The sequence below is a fragment of the Balaenoptera borealis genome, assembly GCF_965194805.1.
Source record: "Balaenoptera borealis genome assembly, chromosome: 13".
Classification (NCBI taxonomy): Eukaryota; Metazoa; Chordata; class Mammalia; order Artiodactyla; family Balaenopteridae; genus Balaenoptera; species Balaenoptera borealis.
The window spans coordinates 81,189,542-81,210,685 of record NC_138870.1 but is presented as its reverse complement, the minus strand read 5'-3'; positions in this window follow the sequence as shown (position 1 = coordinate 81,210,685).

Here is a 21,144-nt window from a genome sequence, read left to right as displayed (position 1 = left end):
CCCCTTGAAGAGGTGAGATCTATGACACTGGAAACAGTCAAGATGGGATGACTTCCCATCAGGAAAATTGAATACTAGTGGTTTCCAACATTTGTAGGTATAAGGACCCCTTTTAGGTTTAGTATTTGTGCTCTTAGTATCTATTAAGAAACCGTGATGACTAATGCCACAGAACTATCCACTTAAAAATGGTTAAAGTGGTAAATTTATGTTGTGAATAGTTTACTACAATAAAAAAAATCACGATGGCAAAATATGAATTTAGTAATGCTTTTAAGATAAATTTGTATTTTTATGACACATATGTTAGGAAAAACATGTTCATTATTTCCTTTATTTGTTTATTTATGTATGGAATGCATACTATATCCCAGGCACCAAGTGAGGCACTAAAGATACAAGAGTGAGTAAAAACCAATATGGCACCTGACTTCATAAAGCACATATATATGCAAGACTTGTTATTTATTGATCCACAGACAGTGCTGTTTCACATGCTGATTAGAGAACCCTGTCTCTAATTCCCCAGTATCTCAGGAGTCCTCAGCTCACAGTTTGAGAACTACTGGTATAAAGCAATCTCCTCCTTCTTTAACCATCAAATCTCTACTGCATGCATTATAAATGAAAACACAGGTCAGGAATAACACTTGGCTACAGGTAATATGTTAAAGTGTGAAAAGTTCATCCCATGCTGACTTGGTCACAAGAAGATAGATTTAGGATCTTTTTCATGGTAACCCAATATGCCCTTGACAGGAATATGAAGGTGATTGATACATGTTGATTTGTTATTCTAAGTTTGGACTTTTGTTGCTATAGTACGAAAGCTAAAAAAGAAAAGCACACTTTTTTAAAGTTCTTATGAAGGATTATTTAGGGGCATCTAAAATAGGACTATGAACAACTAGTTTAAAATAAAAAGGTTTTGCTTTAACATCACACTCAATTTTGGTGTTGTAAAAGAACAGTCAGATAGTTAACAATTTACCTGATATCTTGGGTGTCTGCCAAGGTACTTTCTGATTTCATTCTAAAATGTGTCCTGCCAGGGGCTACAAATGAGAGGGATTCCTCTGTTTTGTATCTGTGTTTGATACATGGTTTTTTAGGAGAGGAGCCAGGGGAGAAGGAGGGTCTTTTTTATTCAGCTATACACTTTGACAACGCAGAGCCCCTGAATAATCAGACTTTTTTTTCCTCCACTTGGCCCCCAACTGAGCAGGTTGCAATCCTTTCCTAACTGGAGCGCTGCAGGGGGTGTGACAAGTGGAGACTTTACTGGACATTTGCATTCAAAGAATTAATAAAAATTCCTCATTTGCCTGAAAGCCCCATGAAGTTTATAACCTTGACGCTTTATAACCCCCTACACTGGTTTCTCTCCTGGTATGGCCAAACAAACCAACATAAATCTGTATTTTAAAGAATGCAATTAGTAATGTGCTACTAGACCACATACTGGAACTATGCAGTTCCCTGGCCACAGAATTTCACAAAAGGGAAACAAACAATACAGAACAATGAAAAGCATTCCCTGGGCTATATTAACCTTTAGGTCACCCATATTAATGGCAGCTATTCCATGTGAACATTTCTTATTTCAGGCAAAGTCTATTGAGGACAAAAGGTCAAAATGGCCTTTCTTTGGGGTTGACAGAGAAGAACTTTTTTCCCCTTATTCTTGGTTGGAAATTGATATTATTGGTGCTTCCTGGGGGTGATTTTCAAGGTTTAGTTTGCAAATCTACCTTAGGGTTCTCTGTGATCCATTTCTACAGCAGTACCTGATCCCAGTCTGCCTCTGTGGTCCTCCTGTACTCTACTGGGGGCAACACAGAAAGAGGTAATTAGGGCTGTTGCCAAGACCACAAGACTCCTGAGAATGGGTCTGGCAGGAGAAAGTGATAGACTCTACCATCAACACCCTGCAGTGCAGGGGGAGCACCAGGAAGAGGGTACCTAATGGAAAATTCAAAAATGTTTCCTGAGCCAGGGGAGAGAGAAGGAACCTGGCCCTGCGCATGGCACTGAAGAAGATAGAGAGCACAGGACATCGATTAAGACCCCACAGGGCTGCCTCTCTTGTGTAACCTTAAAAAAGGAATTTCTTAGAAGTGGAGTCCCAAACTAGCTAGACCACTGAGGGCTTTGATAGAGACCCAGGCGCCATCTAGAGGCGACACTGAGGTTTCCAGTCACTGTGTGGCTTGAGAATGTTTGGGAAGGGGTCGGGGGTAGTTACCAAACACATAGACTGGAGAAAGTTCCCAAGAGCAGCAGTACGATTGGGAGCTGCCAAGGAAGCCCAGGTGATGAGAATGGTTCCCAAGAATAGCAGTGTCGGGCTCTGTCTTCTCTTCCTGTTTGTCACCCTTGAGGGAAACTGAAGTCAGTCTTTACTGACTACATATACCTGGGGATGGAATAGGGAGGGAGAAAAGGTGGTCTTCCCTTCTTTTGGAAACCACTCTGTGATCTTGAGCCCTAAATTTATCCTAAATTAGCTAGATCCTGGACTCCAAATTATTTCCTCTTATTTCTTCCCCTGAAAAACCCTTGCAGACTTCAACATTGCCACCTCCCCAGCGGCCTGACTAAGGCTGCTGCCTCTCACAATGCCCCTGATGAGACAGTTACTCTAGTAAGCATATCTTTCTTCAGCTGGGTCACCACCACTGCTCCCACTGCTCTGGCCTTGGGGATGCAGCATCATTCTCCTCTTGGTCGTACATTTTTAAGCATGCAACAGGCCTTTCTAGTAATTCATCACAGCAGACTACCACCTATAAGAAGACTTCAACAAAGAATCAAACGTAACCAACTGGAAGAGACCCTAAGATTATCTGCTGAATTTTGAACTAAATGCATTAGAATTATCTGAAGTGTTTGTTACAAAGAAGATTAAGGGCCCCACTTCACACTTAATTAGAATTTCTGCAAGTGGCTCTCAGATATCTGCATTCATAACAAGCTCCCCAGAAGATATATATGCACACCAATATTTGAATCACTGCCATGGGAAGTAATTTATGACTGCTATAAGATGTGGCTTCTTTCAGAGCCCACAGGACCAGCAGCCAACAGGAGGAAACCTCAAGGCACATCCATGCCTCCTAGTTTTTAACCTGCATTCATGTGGCAAACATTGGCTCACCCCCACCACTGGTAGTGTACTGGCATGTCCATGCAGCAAAACCCAGTCAAAACACCAACAGGTCCAGTGAGAGAAGAGTTCTCCCCTCATCCTGTCTAAGGCTCATCCAAGTGCTGCTTTATTTCCAGTCCCAGGAACTGTTTCTTTCAAGATGACTGAGTTTCCAACATGACAAATTTCCACTGGCATCATGGAAACCACCACCCCAAACCCACAAAGGTATGTTCTTACTCTGAGAATCTCAAGGATAATCACTTCAATATACTTCCAAAAGCCTGGGTCATTCCTTTCCCAAATAACACCAGAGCTCAGGCATAACAGTCCAAGTTGACTTCACCAATTTCAATCCAGTTCTTTTTAGAGTCCCGCCTCTCTTCTAAGATAAAGATAGTGCCTATATCCCCTCCCTATAGTTCTCTTGGTCCTGGCTTGGACTATGTGATTAATCTTGCTTAACTAGAATACAACAGCTCTTCCCAAGAAAAAGAGGTAACACACAGAGGAGTCTTGATCCATACCTGGAAAAGAGACATTCCAAATTCTTTGATTCTAAAATGCCATCAATTCTCAGACAGAACATCAATAAAATGCCGTTTTTTTTCAGTTACTTGCATACTATCATAAATATTTAAATTTAAATTTGGATCCCTCAATGTCACTTAAAATAATTTCAAGATTACACTTTAATGTAGCATTGAAAAGCTGTGTATTTAAAAGAGCATGAAAATAGAACAGTATACTAAACGTACACAAAAATGTTTTACTCATTGACAAATAGTATATATTTATCCATATAATTATTCTACTTTATTATACAATATTACATAGTTTGAGACTTTTTTAATTTATATAAACTTCCAAATCACTTCTTATAGACAGCATGATATGTGACATCAAACACTGACCTCCATTTGCCCTAACACTTGCTGATTCCCTTTACCACTTTTAGGATTAACAAGATAATTTCAAAGCATAGTAATTAAAGAATGCCAGGATGGAGAGGGCAGACAGCAGAAGCAAGAAGAACTACAATCCCGCAGCCTGTGGAACAAAAACCACATTCACAGAAAGATAGACAAGATGAAAAGGCAGAGGGCTATGTACCAGATGAAGGAACAAGATAAAAACCCAGAAAAACAACTAAATGAAGTGGAGATAGGCAACCTTCCAGAAAAAGAATTCAGAATAATAATAGTGAAGATGATCCAGGACCTCGGAAAAAGAACACAGGCAAAGATCGAGAAGATGCAAGAAATGTTTAACAAAGACCTAGAAGAATTAAAGAACAAACAAATAGAAATGAACAATATAATAACTGAAATGAAAAATACACTAGAAGGGATCAATAGCAGAACAACTGAGGCAGAAGAACGGATAAGTGACCTGGAAGACAGAATGGTGGAATTCGCTGCTGCGGAACAGAATAAAGAAAAAAAGAATGAAAAGAAATGAAGACAGCCTAAGAGACCTCTGGGACAACATTAAACGCAACAACATTCGCATTATAGGGGTCCCAGAAGGAGAAGAGAGAGAGAAAGGACCAGAGAAGGTATTTGAAGAGATTATAGTCAAAAACTTCCCTAACATGGGAAAGGAAATAGCCACCCAAATCCAGGAAGCGCAGAGAGTCCCATACAGGATAAATCCAAGGAGAAACATGCCGAGACACATAGTAATCAAATTGGAAAAAATTAAAGACAAAGAAGAATTATTGAAAGCAGCAAGGGAAAAATGACAAATAACATACAAGGGAACTCCCATAAGGTTAATGGCTGATTTCTCAGCAGAAACTACAAGCCAGAAGGGAGTGGCATGACATATTTAAAGTGATGAAAGGGAAGAACCTACAACCAAGATTACGCTACCCGGCAAGGATCTCATTCAGATTCGACAGAGAAATCAAAAGCTTTACAGACAAGCAAAAGCTAAGAGAAGTCAGCACCACCAAACCAGCCCTACAACAAATGCTAAAGGAACTTCTCTAAGTGGGAAACACAGAAGAAAAGGACCTACAAAAACAAACCCAAAACAATTAAGAAAATGGTAATAGGAATATACATATTGATAATTACCTTAAACATGAATGGATTAAATGCTCCAACCAAAAGACACAGGCTCTCTGAATGGATACAAAAACAAAACCCATATATATGCTGTCTACAAGAGACCCAATTCAGACCTAGGGACACATACAGACTGAAAGTGAAGGGATGGAAAAGGATATTCCATGCAAATGGAAATCAAAAGAAAGCTGGAGTAGCAATACTCATATCAGATAAAATGGACTTTAAGATAAAGAACGTTACAAGAGACAAGGAAGGACACTACATAACTATCAAGGGATCAATCCAAGAAGAAGATATAACAATTACAAATGTATATGCACCCAACATAGGAGCACCTCAATACTAAGGCAACTGCTAACAGCTATAAAAGAGGAAATCGACAGTAACACAATAATAGTGGGGGACTTTAACACCTCACTTACACCAATGGACAGATCATCCAAACAGAAAATTAATAAGGAAACACAAGCTTTAAATGACACAATAGACCAGATAGATTTACTTAATATTTATAGAACATTCCATCCAAAAACAGCAGATTACACTTTCTTCTCAAGTGCGCACGGAATATTCTCCAGGATAGATCACATCTTGGGTCACAAATCAAGCCTCAGTAAATTTAAGAAAATTGAAATCATATCAAGCATCTTTTCTGACCACAATGTTATGAGATTAGAAATCAATTACAAGGAAAAAAAGACAAACACATGGAGGCTAAACAATACGTTACTAAATAACCAAGAGATCACTGAAGAAATCAAAGGAAATAAAAAAATACCTAGAGACAAATGACAATGAAAACACGATGATCCAAAACCTATGGGATGCAGCAAAAGCAGTTGTAAGAGGGAGGTTTATAGCAATACAAGCCTACCTCAAGAAACAAGAAAAATCTCAAATAAACAATCTAACCTTACACCTAAAGGAACTAGAGAAAGAAGAACAAAGAAAACCCAAAGTTAGCAGAAGGAAAGAAATCATAAAGATCAGAGCAGAAATAAATGTAACAGAAACAAAGAAAACAATAGTAAAGATCAATAAAACTAAAAGCTGGTTCTTTGATAAGATAAACAAAATTGATAAACCATTAGCCAGACTCATCAAGAAAAAAAGGGAGAAGATTCAAATCAATAGAATTAGAAATGAAAAAGGAGAAGTAACAACTGACACTACAGAAATACAAAGGATCATGAGAGATTACTACAAGCAACTCTATGCCAATAAAATGGACAACCTGGAAGAAATGGACAAATTCTTAGAAAAGCACAACCTTCTGAGACTGAACCAGGAAGAAATAGAAAATATAAACAGACCAATCACAAGCAGTAAAATTGAGACTGCGATTAAAAATCTTCCAACAAACAAAAGCCCAGGACCAAATGGCTTCACAGGCAAATTCTATCAAACATTTAGAGAAGAGCTAATACCTATCCTTCTCAAACTCTTCCAAAATATAGCAGAGGGAGGAACACTCCCAAACTCATTCTACGAGGCCACCATCACCCTGATACCAAAACCAGACAAAGATGTCACAAAGAAAGAAAACTACAGGCCAATATCACTGATGAACATAGATGCAAAAATCCTCAACAAAATACTAGCAAACAGAATCCAACAACACATTAAAAGGACCATAAACCATGATCAAATGGGATTTACCCCAGGAATGCAAGGATTCTTCAATATATGCAAATCAATCAATGTGATAAATCATATTAACAAATTGAAGGAGAAAAACCATATGATCATCTCAATAGATGCAGAAAAAGCTTTTGACAAAATTCAACACCCATTTTATGATAAAAACCCTCCAGAAGATAGGCACAGAGGGAACTTACCTCAGCATAATAAAGGCCGTATATGACAAACCCACAGCCAACATCGTTCTCAATGGTTAAAAACTGAAACCATTTCCTCTAAGATCAGGAACAAGACAAGGTTGTCCCCTCTCACCACTATTATTCAACATAGTTTTGCAAGTTTTAGCCACAGCAATCAGAGGAGAAAAAGAAATAAAAGGAATCCAAATCGGAAAAGAAGAAGTAAAGCTGTCACTGTTTGCAGATGACATGATACTATACATAGAGAATCCTAAAGATGCTACCAGAAAACTACTAGAACTAATCAATGAATATGGTAAAGTAGCAGGATACAAAATTAATGCACAGAAATCTCTTGCATTCCTATACACTAATGATGAAAAATCTGAAAGAGAAATTAAGGAAACACTCCCATTTACCATTGCAACAAAAAGAATAAAATACCGAGGAATAAACCTACCTAAGGAGACAAAAGACCTGTATGCAGAAAACTATAAGACACTGATGAAAGAAATTAAACATGATACAAACAGATGGAGAGATATACCATGTTCTTGGATGGGAAGAATCAACATTGTGAAAATGACTATACTACCCAAAGCTGAGCACATACCCTGGGATTTCCCTCCCCTCACCTGGCCTTTAAAAATGTTTTGCTGAAACCCTTCAAGGAGTTAGGGGGTTTTTCTGGGCACAAGCCACCTGTTCTCCTTGCATGGCCCTGCAACAAACCTTTCTCTGCTCCAAACTTCGACGTTTCGCTTTGTCTGGCCTTACTGTGCGTCAGTCACAGGAACTTGCGTTCGGTAACAGAAATAGACTCTTAAGCCAGTAAGTCAGGAACTACCTGATCAACACTAGTGAGGTAATCTGCCTGACAGACCCGTGCCATCCCCTAAAAGAACGTGACCTTGACACAACCAATCCACTCTTTTTTTTTTTATTTTTGTATACAGCAGGTTCTTATTAGTTATCTATTTTGTACATATTAGTGTATATATGTCAATCCAAGCCATAAAAAGGAAGTAAATTGGGTCATTTGTAGAGACGTGGATGGATCTAGAGACTATCATACAGAGTGAAGTAAGTCAGAAAGAGAAAAATATCGTATATTAACGCATATATGTGGAACCTAGAAAAATGGTACAGATGAACTGGTTTGCAGGGCAGAAGTTGAGACACAGACGTAGAGAACAAACATATGGACACCAAGGGGGGAAAGCAGCGGGGGGGGGGGGGTGATGAATTGGGAGATTGGGATTGACATATGTACACTAATATATATAAAATGGATAACTAATAAGAACCTGCTGTATAAAAAAATAAATAAAATTAAATTAAAAAGAAAAAGAATGCCAGGATATATTCTGTACTCTGCATTTGTTTCTATTTTCTTAGTTGAATTACATATGACTAAAAATCAGACAGCTTTCCTTGACTATTATCTAGAAAATTTTGACTTATATTTAATGCCTGAATCTTTCATGTGTGAATCAGTCAAACCAATCTCTCCTATACTTGGCAATTTCCACTGCCTTTAACTGCATTGTCAGTCCTGTGACATACGTCACAGTAAGAAAATTAAACAGTATTTGTGTGCGGCTCCCCTTCTTGGAACGAAGCATGTGGCTTTTGCCAATCAAGAAAATACAGACAGCAAGCCAGTCTTAGAATGACAAACTTTTGTTCCCTCATAAAAAAATTTATATCCCACAGATTTTTTTTCATGCCCTTTTGAATATACAGTAACTTTACAATGCTACATTAAAGTGTAATCTTTTTGAAATTATTTTAAGTGACACTGAGGGACGTAAATTTAAATATTTATGATACTATGCAAATAACAACCAATGTGACAATCAGATGATAGAAATTTCTATACAGGGCTAAGTTTCCATGTACCTATAAAATGGTAACTATGTAAAATGTCTTTTGATGCACAGCTCTGTTGGCAGTTGAGAATTTCAGAATCATTAAAATGTAAAGAGGGAAAAAAACCTGGAAAGATACAACTCTACTTGCACTGTAAAAAAATCTATTTTTTAACATTCAGACATGAATAAGTAGTTTTATATGTAGAAAAAATAACTCACACTATACACACACACACACACACATACACACACACACACACACACACACACACAAATCAGCTCCAGGAAGTTTAAAAATTTAAATATGAAAAACAAAACTTTGACACTGTTTAGAAAAAAAATATAGGATTTAGAAAAATGATCAGTAAACATCTAAAGACATATTCAATCTCACTAGTAATCAGAGAAATGTAAATGTAAGCAATGAATGAGATGCCATCAGATTGACATAAATTAAGAAGTTTGATAATACCCAGCGATATTGAAGGGGTGGAAAAAATAGGAACTCTAATACACTGTAATTTGCATAACAGAGCAATTTGGCAATATCTAACTAAGTTAAATGTACATCCCACTTGTTGGTTTATACCACAGAAAAGCTCTCACACATGTGCATAAGGAAACACATCAAGTAAAAAACCTAAACATCCACCAAAAGAAGAATAGGTAAATAAACTATGGTATATTTAAACAATGGCACCCTGTACAGCAGTTTAAATAAATGTATGAGAGCAACATCTGTCAACACATATAAATCTATTATGTTAAGCAAAAAAATAATAATAATTTGCAGACTATAGGTACAGTATACCATTCATATAAAGTTTAAAATCGTGCAAACAACCCTACCTATTGTTTATGGATGCATAACTCAAAATAAAAAGAGTATAAAACAGGCAAAAATAAGACAAAAACAAAAACAGGCATGGGATGATAAACACCAACTTCAGGATAGTGGTTATCACAGGAGAGGGACAGAGGAGGGGAACACACCGTATCTCAACCAGTATATATTACTTTTTGGTACTCTTATCCCAAAAAAAGAAACAAAAAGATCTGAAAGAAATGTAGTTAAATGCTAAGATTCTTTTAAGCTAGGTAGTGGTCATTTATTATTTATCATATTATTTTATATACCTTTTTTGTATGCTTACTATATTTTATAATTTCATAAAGGGGAAAGACATTATATAAGATAGTAACAACAGAACTTTAAGACAACTGATACCTTGTTAGCTTTGTCTTCCACTGTAGATGAGAGTTACTCCAAGTAGATAAATGCCAAGTCAAAAGTTTTCTGTGACATACTTTAAACTTTAAAGTACTTTAAAGCATCAGCATAGGTATTCGGTATTTTAGCATATTGATTATTTCAACACAGGGGAACACAGGCTATTTCAACTAGACATAGCCTCTTAATCAAATCTGGACATTGAATTAGTTCATCTCTAAATTCCCTTCCACTCTTGACTAAGAATACGTTAATTTATCTTGAACAGTATATAGTAAGATGGTGGTAAGTGAAAATAAAAAGCAAAGTGTAACCTCCAAATGAAAGGTAAGCATTTCAAAACTCCCAACCAGTGGCCTAATAGTCTAAATCCAGAATACAATTTATTTAGGCATCAAGTAATAATCAAATCAAATGGTCAATTGAATCACAGAGGTATTTCTAATCTAACACTATCTGAATGACCTTCTTGGCGCTTGGGAAAAACTGAATTGTGGAGAATTTAAAAAATTAAGAGAAGGACACTATAATCTCTTGTTCTCAAACTTTCTAATGTATCAGAACCACCTGTGTCTCTTGTGTTAAATACAGCTTCCTGGGCTCCACTGTAAAAATTCTGAAGTTTGAAGTGGGACTTAGCTTTGTCCTTCATGAGCCCCACAGATGATTTTAATGTACACAAACATTTGAGAAAGATACCAGCAGATTTACTGGTCATTTTACTTGGTTATTAATTACAGAATTGAAACCACATGGTTACAATTGTTCAATTACTATTTACCTCCTCACTTAAAAAAAACTGATGCAACAGTGATGATAATGATAATGATAGCAGTTAATAGCAAGCATATATTAATCTGAGGCAGAAATCATCCTACAATGCTCTACATTAAATAATCTCTTTAAAACTTCATAACAACCCCAGGAGATAGGTAGTATTACTATTATTATTAGTAGTAGTAGTAGTATTACCATCACCTGGTCCGACTTAACAGTTAGTGAGTGGCAATGCCAGGATTCCAACTCTGGCAAATTGACTTCAGAGCCCATAAGGCCCACTATCAGTGGTCAGAACCCCAATTCCTGCCCAGGTTTCTCCTTTTCCTGGCATTTTACCCTTGTCCTGTCTGGGTCAGTCATTCTCTATGATACAGTGACTCTAGAAATGTAGTGTCCATTATATCTGCTTCTGAAGGCCAAATATTCATTTTGAATACATACCTGCCCCTTAAGGATAAGTTTTAATTTTCCCAGCCTTTTAAGGCAGTGGTTCCCAAATTTTGTTTTGACTGCTCAACCCTATCAGTAAAACATTTTGAGCACTAGTCCCACTCTATGCATATTTATTTATAAATTATATCATACAATAGGTACTCATGTATCATGTATTTCATAAAGCATGAAAAATGTACATTTTAAATGAGATTTTAAAAATACAAATATACAAATATTTGTAATATTTTTTTCCAACATCCCTACTTTGGAGACTATATAACTGTAAGAAGCTCTCACTAGGTCGATGGCCAGAGTCCATGATCACAATTTAAAACGATAAAGCTTCAAGACAACAGCTCCTAACCTGACTGAGTTGAAAAACTTTTTTAAAAGATAGAATCTCAAGTCCCCTCCCCGCAAAGATTCTGACTTAGAACCTGTCAATGCCTCAGCTGTAGCTGATGCTCAGATGTGGAAACCACAGCTCTAAGAGACCCAGCCCTGGCCAGAGGACCACAGGGTCACTGACAACAGGGATTACATCTGTTTGGTCCTAACATCACCTCTCTCTATCTCATCTCTCTGATAAACTCTGTCTCACAAGATTTCGATTATCCTTCTTATTTCGCTTTAATTTGGGAGGAGGGATTATTTATGCCTATGCTTTGGTTTTAGGTGGAAGGAAGACTGTCCTAGGTAACAACTTTCCTGGTGGGCTGGTGCTCTATCCCTTTTAAAGAAAATTCCTTATTGTTCCATAGTATTATAGCAGTGCAAGCACAAAATAGCTTTTACTGGTTTTTTTTTTTTTTGGCTGTGTTGGGTCTTTGTTGCTGCGCACAGGCTTTCACTGGTTGTGGCGAGCGGGGGCTACTCTTCGTTGGGGTGCGTGGGCTTCTCATTGTGGTGGCATCTCTTGTTGTGGAGCACAGGGTCTAGGTGCTCACGCTTCAGTAGTTGTGGCACTCAGGATCAGCAGTTGTGGCTCCTGGGCTCTAGAGCACAGGCTCAGTAGTTGTGGCGCACGGCCTTAGTTGCTCTGCGGCATGTGGGATCTTCCCGGACCAGGGATCGAACCCGTGTCCCCTGCATTGGCAGGCGGATTCTTAACCACTGTGCCGCCAGCGAAGTCCCACAAAATAGCTTTTAAATCTGACTTTGCTCAATGCATAAAAATTATTTATTAAAAATTAATTATTGGGCTTCCCTGGTGGCGCAGTGGTTGAGGGTCTGCCTGCCAATGCAGGGGACACAGGTTCGAGCCCTGGTCTGGGAGGGTCCCACATGCCGCGGAGCTACTGGGCCCGTGAGCCACAACTACTGAGCCTGCGCGTCTGGAGCTTGTGCTCCGCAGCAAGAGGGGCCGCGACGGTGAGGGGCCCGCGCACAGCGATGAGGAGTGGCCCCCGCTCACCGCAACTGGAGGGGCCCCTCGCGCGGAAACGAAGACCCAATGCAGCCAAAATGGATAAATAAAGAAATAGCGTTCCCTTAAAAAAAAAAAAAAAATTAATTATTGCTTGTCCATGACGTTTGGGTTACATTTGCACTCAAAACACTACCACTTCTGAAGTGAATATTTTTAATAATTATTTTGATTCACATGGCTGCATTTTGGGGCGTGTTGGGGAGAGGTAAACGATTGAAGCGGAATAAAACTGTGCAATCTGTTCCCAGGGCCTACATCTTAATAACTAAACTGTATCCAATACTCAAATGTTTGCATAAGCCATTGTATTTTGGCATATTAGGACAAGACTGTCACTAAGCCAGCTGACTAGCATTCATTAAAATAGATTAAATTATCTACTCTGGTTCTCAGACCCATTCTGACCAGCCTCAGTTCTCACCATTTATTTAAGTCCTTCTTGCCTGATTTGGTATTAATTCCTAATCTATCTTTGGTCACCAGTCTTTGTCTCTACCTCCACCCTCCAAAACCTTGCCCAAATGACAGGAGTGATAATGTCAAGCCTGTAGCTGTAAATGGATTGCTGTGAATGAAGCAATGAGGCACTCATGCAGAAGGGGTCTCCAAGGCAATTTGTTCCCCAAATACATTTTGCAATGCTTACAAAATCACATACACAGAGCCACTGATATAAAGTTTCATTCGTTGGACAAGCCAAAACTATCTTTACCATTAAAAAAGAAAAAAGATTATTTTGTTAGAGAATTTATTTCTCACATATAGAAACTGAAACTGTTGACTTGAAAATAATAAATTTTTAAATTATTCACCCATTAAAGTCGAGATGACTATAACTTTGGACTCACTAATGTTAAACTTAGGAACTTATCCTAAGAAAATAATCAAGATGCATCCAAAGATTTATGTTCAGTGGTATTCTGCTGAATGTTACTATAAAAAGGAAAAATTGAGCCCAATCTAAATGTCCAACAATAGATATTTTGTTAAATAAATTGTGGTATGTTCGTCTGATTAAGCTTTAAAATCATCTTACCAAATAATACTGAAAGAAATAGTAAAATGTATAAAATATCACATTGTGAGAGCAAAAGCAGATAGTAAAACACTGTTGGATTTATATAGATTTTTATATCAATTAGGTAAAAGAGAAAATGGTTGTGTGCATTTTTTAAAAAAGACTGGAAAGATGTAACAAAGTATTTGTTTTTATCTCTGATAAAATTTTAGGTGAAATTTTTCCAAATTTTCTACAACAAGCATTCTTTCACTTACATACAGATATATATATATTTTTTGGTTTGTTGAAACACTGAAAAATGATTTTATTATGGAAGTATGCTTTGGTCCCTAAATCACTTTAATTTGAAAATCAGTGTAAATATAACTTTCAACATTTTATTATGGAGACCACTCAGTGATTACATATTATTCATATTACTAATTTAATTGTCATAAAATATTTATTTAAGCCTATTCATTTATATATATATATAATATTTATTATATATATATATATTTTATATATATATATAATAAATAATATTCCTATGTTGTTTTTATCTCATCTGCTTTTCTTATTAACTATGCATGAAAATAATATAGAGAAAAATATTACCTGACGTCCAGTACTAAAGGATAATAACAATAAGCATTCAAAGGGGCCTGCTAATAATAATATTGTTTCTTCTGTAGGAAAAGATAAATTTTAAGACAGTTAATCATAACCAATAGATGACTTTTGCTATGCAATGATACAACTTGGGTTTCCCATGATCCTGTATTATCTGTCTTTATATTAAACAGTGTCAGCTTATATAATTGGGGGGCTTTAAATTACTAACACTAAAAATGATCAAAAAGAGAGCTACAGCTTATTCCTCAAGGTTCTTAGTCTTTTCGAAACAGTAAAAAAGGAATAAAGTTTTCAAACAGATATTTAAAAGTGTTGGCTTTTGTAATTCTTAATAGACCATCTCTTCATGGGATTTACACCATTGAAACCACAGATAAATCACAGAAGGAAAGCATCATCCGTCTTATCATTCCAATGAGGATGTGGCAGAGAAAGGAAGGGGGAAGTTTCCACCCAACAACCCAGCTTCAAGGCTTCATGGGTTGTTGGGACGTAACAGCATGACCAGTTTTAACACGTCCATAAAACGGTATTCCTCTGACCACTTATTTAAAAGATTAATGCCACACACTGGAGGGAGGGTGTGAGTGTGAAGGCTGAGTTTAGTTGGTTTAGCGTGGATCGTTAAATTGAGCCATCAAATAATAATAATATTTTTCTCCAACTATGCAACATAGGACAAAATGGGAAGCTTAAAAGAGCTATTCATCCGAACAAAATCTGAGCTCTGAGTCAACTGTTTACACATTGCAAATGTATTTCATCCACTTTAACACAACACCACCCCTGGGTGGCAATGCCTGACAAGCTGGAGACTGTCAAGTTTAAGGGCCCAAAGAAGTTGACTATGGACTTTAAAATGTCCCCAAATGTACTGTTATCTCAGATGAAAAGGAAGCACCTGGATTTTGGACTAGCCCTTCTCATAAATCTGCTGCTGTATAAACTCCCAGCTTGGAATCTCTTCCTTCTACTTATACAGATGGTATCATAACTGGAAAGGGTTTCCCAGATAAAAAGTAAGCATGGTTCAAGGTTGAGACCTTATTAGCATTTACAAAGAGCTGTGAAAAGCCTCTATTCTCTCTCCCCTGCCAAGTAAATTTTGTTTTGCTGAGCTTTGGCACTGTTCCTCTGTTGTCATGGTGGGGCATTATTGTCACAGCTGTCTCAGGGGGTGCTGCCTTGAATATGTTTAGAAAATAACACACAAATAAGGAACATGACATTTGCTATACCGAAAGAACTTTTATAAGGCAACCACACCTACTACTGAAAAATCCAAACTAGTAATATAAATATCACTTGGCACTTTTAAAACTATAGAGCCAAAAGATGAAATTAGGTAAATGAATAAATGTGCTATTTACAACAGCGATGAGAACATTAAACTGAGTACACACTGATGTCTTCACTAAAAAGAGAGGGCAAATAAAAAGAATACTCTGAAGACCTTTTTAATATGAACAATCGATACAAATTTTCTCAAAAAAAAAATTATAACCCATTCCCTCCAACCTCCTGCTTCACTTAGTAAATTTTCTTTTTCAAAGTGACCAATTCTTTTGTTGTCATTATCTTGCTCTTCAGAAAACAGTGGGCTATCAGCAGCATGAAAGGAAGTTCTTCTCAATTTCATATTGATTATGAATAAAGAAGATGGTCAGAGAAGTTAATAGTGCATGCAAAGCCTTAAATGATGGGTAAAATGTAAATGTTATGCAACATATTGGAATTTCCTTTACAAGCATGCTGCCTTTAGGATATTTATGTTTAACCAGGATTGCAGGTAAGAACCTGCAACTAATGTGCATTTAATGAACTGTTATTCATTCTATCCTTATCAGTAAATACATGGCTCAGAGGTCATTTGACATTTCCTTAGCACTTTCACAATGATTTCAGGTTAAAAACAAAAACAAAAAACTTTAGTTGTTACTCCTGACATCTTCAAAATCAAGGGAAATGGGAGCATTTCTCAATACCATCACAGACTTGCCATGGGATTTTGAGAAAGTTACTTTCCAAATCATTGCTCCTTTTTCCTAGAAGTAGATTAATGATTAAAATAAAGTAATAATACTTCTAGTGGATCATGACTACAAATATTTAGGGATTCCTCACAATAAGATATAGTTGCATTAAGACATTGGTTTGAACACCTTAACAGAATCCAACATAACAGTGACTTAAGTAAGATTAAAGAATTATTTCTCCTTCACATAAAAGTCTGAGCTAGTAGATGATGTGGATTGTAGGGTGACTTTCTTCCATGAGGTGGTCCAAGGACCCAGATTTCACCTATGTTATTGTTCCACTACAGCAGGGGTAGAGAAACTACTGCCAGTAGGGTGATCGCTTGTTTTTATTAAAAAAAAAAAAAGCTTTATTAGAACACAGCCATGCCCAATTGTGTAAGTATTGTCTATGGCTGCTGTGACAGCAGAATTGAATAGTTGTGACAGAGATCCTATGGCCTATAAGTCAAAATATTTTCTATCAGGCCCTTTAAGAAAATTTGCCAACCTCTGCAAAGAAATATACTAAATGAAGTTCTCTACTGCACAGTCAAATCTGGTTCACCACCACACTGCAGCTTATGTGAAAGGGCAGGAAGATAAGTAAAGATATTTTCTTTGGCCAGAACTTAGCTATATGGCCTACATTCAGAGGAAGCTGGAAAATGCTGTTTCTAGCTTGAGAGCCATGTTCCCAGCTAAAAACTGGCACTTCTGTTAGTAGGAGAAAGACTGACAGAATTAATATCAGAGGCCAATTAGTAGGCTCTTCTACAGACCACCTCTGGCCACCCAAGTATTGATACATACCCTTCTGATACATAAGAATGAATTCACCTCCTTCCCATGGAAACCCATCCAATGGTCCCACCCAGTTACCACATCTATTGGAGTCCAAGATCTCTGAGTGCTAAGCAGTCCTTTCCATCATATTTGGATGTGGCTCCTTTTTGGAGTAGTGACTCATAAGACAGCCAATGTGCAGTGGTATGACAAAGACAAGCTAACCACAATAAAAACTCCAAGTCAGAAAAGGGAAGAATGGGAAATACATAGTAATCACTAGTCCACAGCAACTGTGGACTATTTTCTTTTTTTTTAGATTCCACATACATGTGTTAGCATACGGTATTTGTTTTTCTCTTTCTGACTTACTTCACTCTGTATGACAGACTCTAGGTCCATCCATCTCACTACAAATAACTCAATTTCATTTCTTCTTATGACTGAGTAATATTCCATTGTACATATGTGCCACATCTTCTTATCCATTCATCTGTTGATGGACACTTAGGTTGCTTCCATGTCCTGACTATTGTAAATAGAGCTGCAGTGAACACTGTGGTACATGACTCTTTTAGAATTATGGTTTTCGCAGGGTATATGCCCAGTAGTGGGATTGCTGGGGCATATGGTAGTTCTGTTTTTAGTTTTTTAAGGAACTTCCATACTGTTCTCCATAGTGGCTGTATCAATTTACATTCCCACCAACAATGCAAGAGGGTTCCCTTTTCTCCACACCCTCTAGAGCATTTACTGTTTGTAGATTTTTTGATGATGGCCACTCTGACCGGTGTGAGGTGATACCTCATTGTAGTTTTGATTTGCATTTCTCTAATGATTAGTGATGTTGAGCATCCTTTCATATGTTTGTTGGCAATCTGTATATCTTCTTTGGAGAAAAGTCTATTTAGGTCTTCTGCCCATTTTTGGATTGGGTTGTTTGTTTTTTTGATATTGAGCTGCATGAACTCCTTGTAAATTTTGGAGATTAATCCTTTGTCAGTTGCTTCATTTACAAATATTTTCTCCCATTCTGAGGGTTGTCTTTTCATCTTGATTAAGATTTCCGTTGCTGTGCAAAAGCTTTTAAGTTTCATTAGGTCCCATTTGTTTATTTTTGTTTTTATTTCCATTTCTCTAGGAGGTGGGTTAAAAAGGATCTTTCTGTGATTTATGTCATAGAGTGTTCTGCCTATGTTTTCCTCTAAGAGTTTTATAGTGTCTGACTTTATATTTAAGTCTTTAATCCATTTCGAGTTTATTTTTGTGTATGGTGTTAGAGAGTGTTCTAATTTCATTCTTTTACATGTAGCTGTCCATTTTTCCCAGCACCACTTATTGAAGAGGCTATCTTTTCTTCATTGTATGTTCTTTCCTCCTTCATCAAAAATAAGGTGACCATATGTGCATGGGTTTATCTCTGGGCTTTCTCTCCTGTTCCATTGATCTATATTTCTGTTTTTGTGCCAGTACCACACTCTTTTGATTACTGTAGCTTTGAAGTATAGTCTGAAGTCAGGGAGCCTGATTCCTCCAGCTCCGTTTTTCTTTCTCAAGATTGCTTTGGCTATTCGGGATCTTTTGTGTTTCCATACAAATTGTGAAATTTTTTGTTCTAGTTCTGTGAAAAATGCCATTGGTAGTTTGATAGGGATTGCATTGAATCTGTAGATAGCTTTGGGTAGTAGAGTCATTTTCACAATGTTGATTCTTCCTATCCAAGAATATGGTATATCTCTCCATCTGTTTGTATCATCTTTAATTTCTTTCATCAGTGTCTTATAGTTTTCTGCATACAGGTCTTTTGTCTCCTTAGGTAGGTTTATTCCTAGGTATTTTATTCTTTTTGTTGCAATGGTAAATGGGAGTGTTTCCTTAATTTCTCTTTCAGATTTTTCATCATTTGTGTATAGGAATGCAAGAGATTTCTGTGCATTATTATTTTTTTTTTTTAAGGGGAAACTATCTTTCTTTTCTTTTCTTTTTTAATTTATGGACTTTATTATTTATTTATTTATGGCTGCATTGGGTCTTCATTGCTGCATGCGGGCTTTCTCTAGTTGCGGTGAGAGGGGGCTACTCTTCGTTGCAGTGCACGGGCTTTTCATCGAGGTGGCTTCTCTTGTTGCAGAGCACGAGCCCTAGGCGCACGGGCTTCAGTAGTTGTGGCACGCAGGCTCAGTAGCTGTGGCTCGCAGGCTCTAGAGCGCAGGCTCAGCAGCTGTGGCACACAGGCTTAGTTGCTCCGTGGCATGTGGGATCTTCCCGGACCAGGGATCAAACCTGTGTCCCCTGCATTGGCAGGCAGATTCTTAACCACTGTGCCACCAGGGAAGTCCCTGTGCATTATTTTTGTATCCTGCTACTTTACCAAATTCATTGATTAGCTCTAGTAGTTTTCTGGTAGCACCTTTAGGATTCTCTGTGTAGCGTATCACGTCATCTGCAAACAGTGACAGCTTTACTTCTTCTTTTCCGATTTCGATTCCTTTTATTTCTTTTTCTTCTCTGATTGCTGTGGCTAAAACTTCCAAAGCTGTGTTGAATAATAGTGGTGAGAGTGGACAACCTTGTCTTCTTCCTGATCTCAGAGGAAATGGTTTCAGTTTTTCACCATTGAGAATGATGTTGGCTGTGGGTTTGTCATATATGGCCTTTATTATGTTGAGGTAAGTTCCCTCTATGCTTACTTTCTGGAGGGTTTTTATCATAAATGGGTGTTGAATTTTGTCAAAAGCTTTTTCTGCATCTATTGAGATGATCATATGATTTTTCTCCTTCAACTTGTGAACATGGTTTATCACATTGATTGATTTGTGCATATTGAAGAATCCTTGCATTCCCGGGATAAATCCCACTTGATCATGGTGTATGATCCTTCTAATATGCTATTGGATTCTGTTTGCTACTATTTTGTTGAGGATTTTTGCATCTATGCTCAACAGTGATATTGGCCTGTAGTTTTCTTTCTTTGTGACGTCTTTGAAAGACCCGCTGCCTTTGGTGAAATAGTGAAACTACTGGATCCACCCTACCACTGGAGTTCCTCTTATGTGAACTAACACACTTCCCCATTTTTAAGTCAGATTGAGTTGTATATTTCATGAGTGGCATCAACATCCAGCTTTTATTAAATACCTACTGTGCCAGGGACAGTATTTGGCACTGAAAGCATAAAAATGAAAGACAGTCAATTGTCCCATTGTAGAATTTTTATTGTAAAAGAGGACATGGATCCTTAAAGAAATAATTATGATGGACTTTCCTGGCGGTCCAGTGGTTAAGACTCCACACTTCCAATGCAGGGGGCACAGGTTCGATCACTGGTCGGGGATCTAAGATCCCACATGCCATGTGGTGCCGCCAAAAAAAAAAAGAAAGAATTATGATTTATGCTGTAATAGAGATAGGTGCAATGAGAGCCTAACGGAAGAACTAGTTCTGCTTGACTGGGAAATCAAATCTACCTCCCTTACTAAATTCTTAAGGGCAAAGAATCAAATCATTTTCATCTTCTCATTCTAGATATTTGGCACGATTTCTTGTATGCAGGTGTTGAATAATATTTGATTAATTTAGCTTAAGTACTTAACAAGAGGATCATTTTTTACTAGGTCCTCTAATGTGGTTGTTAATTTTTTAGAGGATAATATTGAGTCCAAATTCAACGTATGTTTCTGTTAATATTTCCTCCTATTTTGCAAGAAGTCTCTAGCCCGATCTAGTATGTATGTGCCTATGTATATTTATTGTACTTCCAAAATATGTTTAAGGTACTTTAAAATATAAAATATAAACATACCTGGATAGGAACTTCCTTGGTGGCGCAGTGGTTAAGAATCCGCCTGCCAATGCAGGGGACATGGGTTCGAGCTCTGGTCTGGGAAGATCCCACATGCCACGGAGCAACTAAGC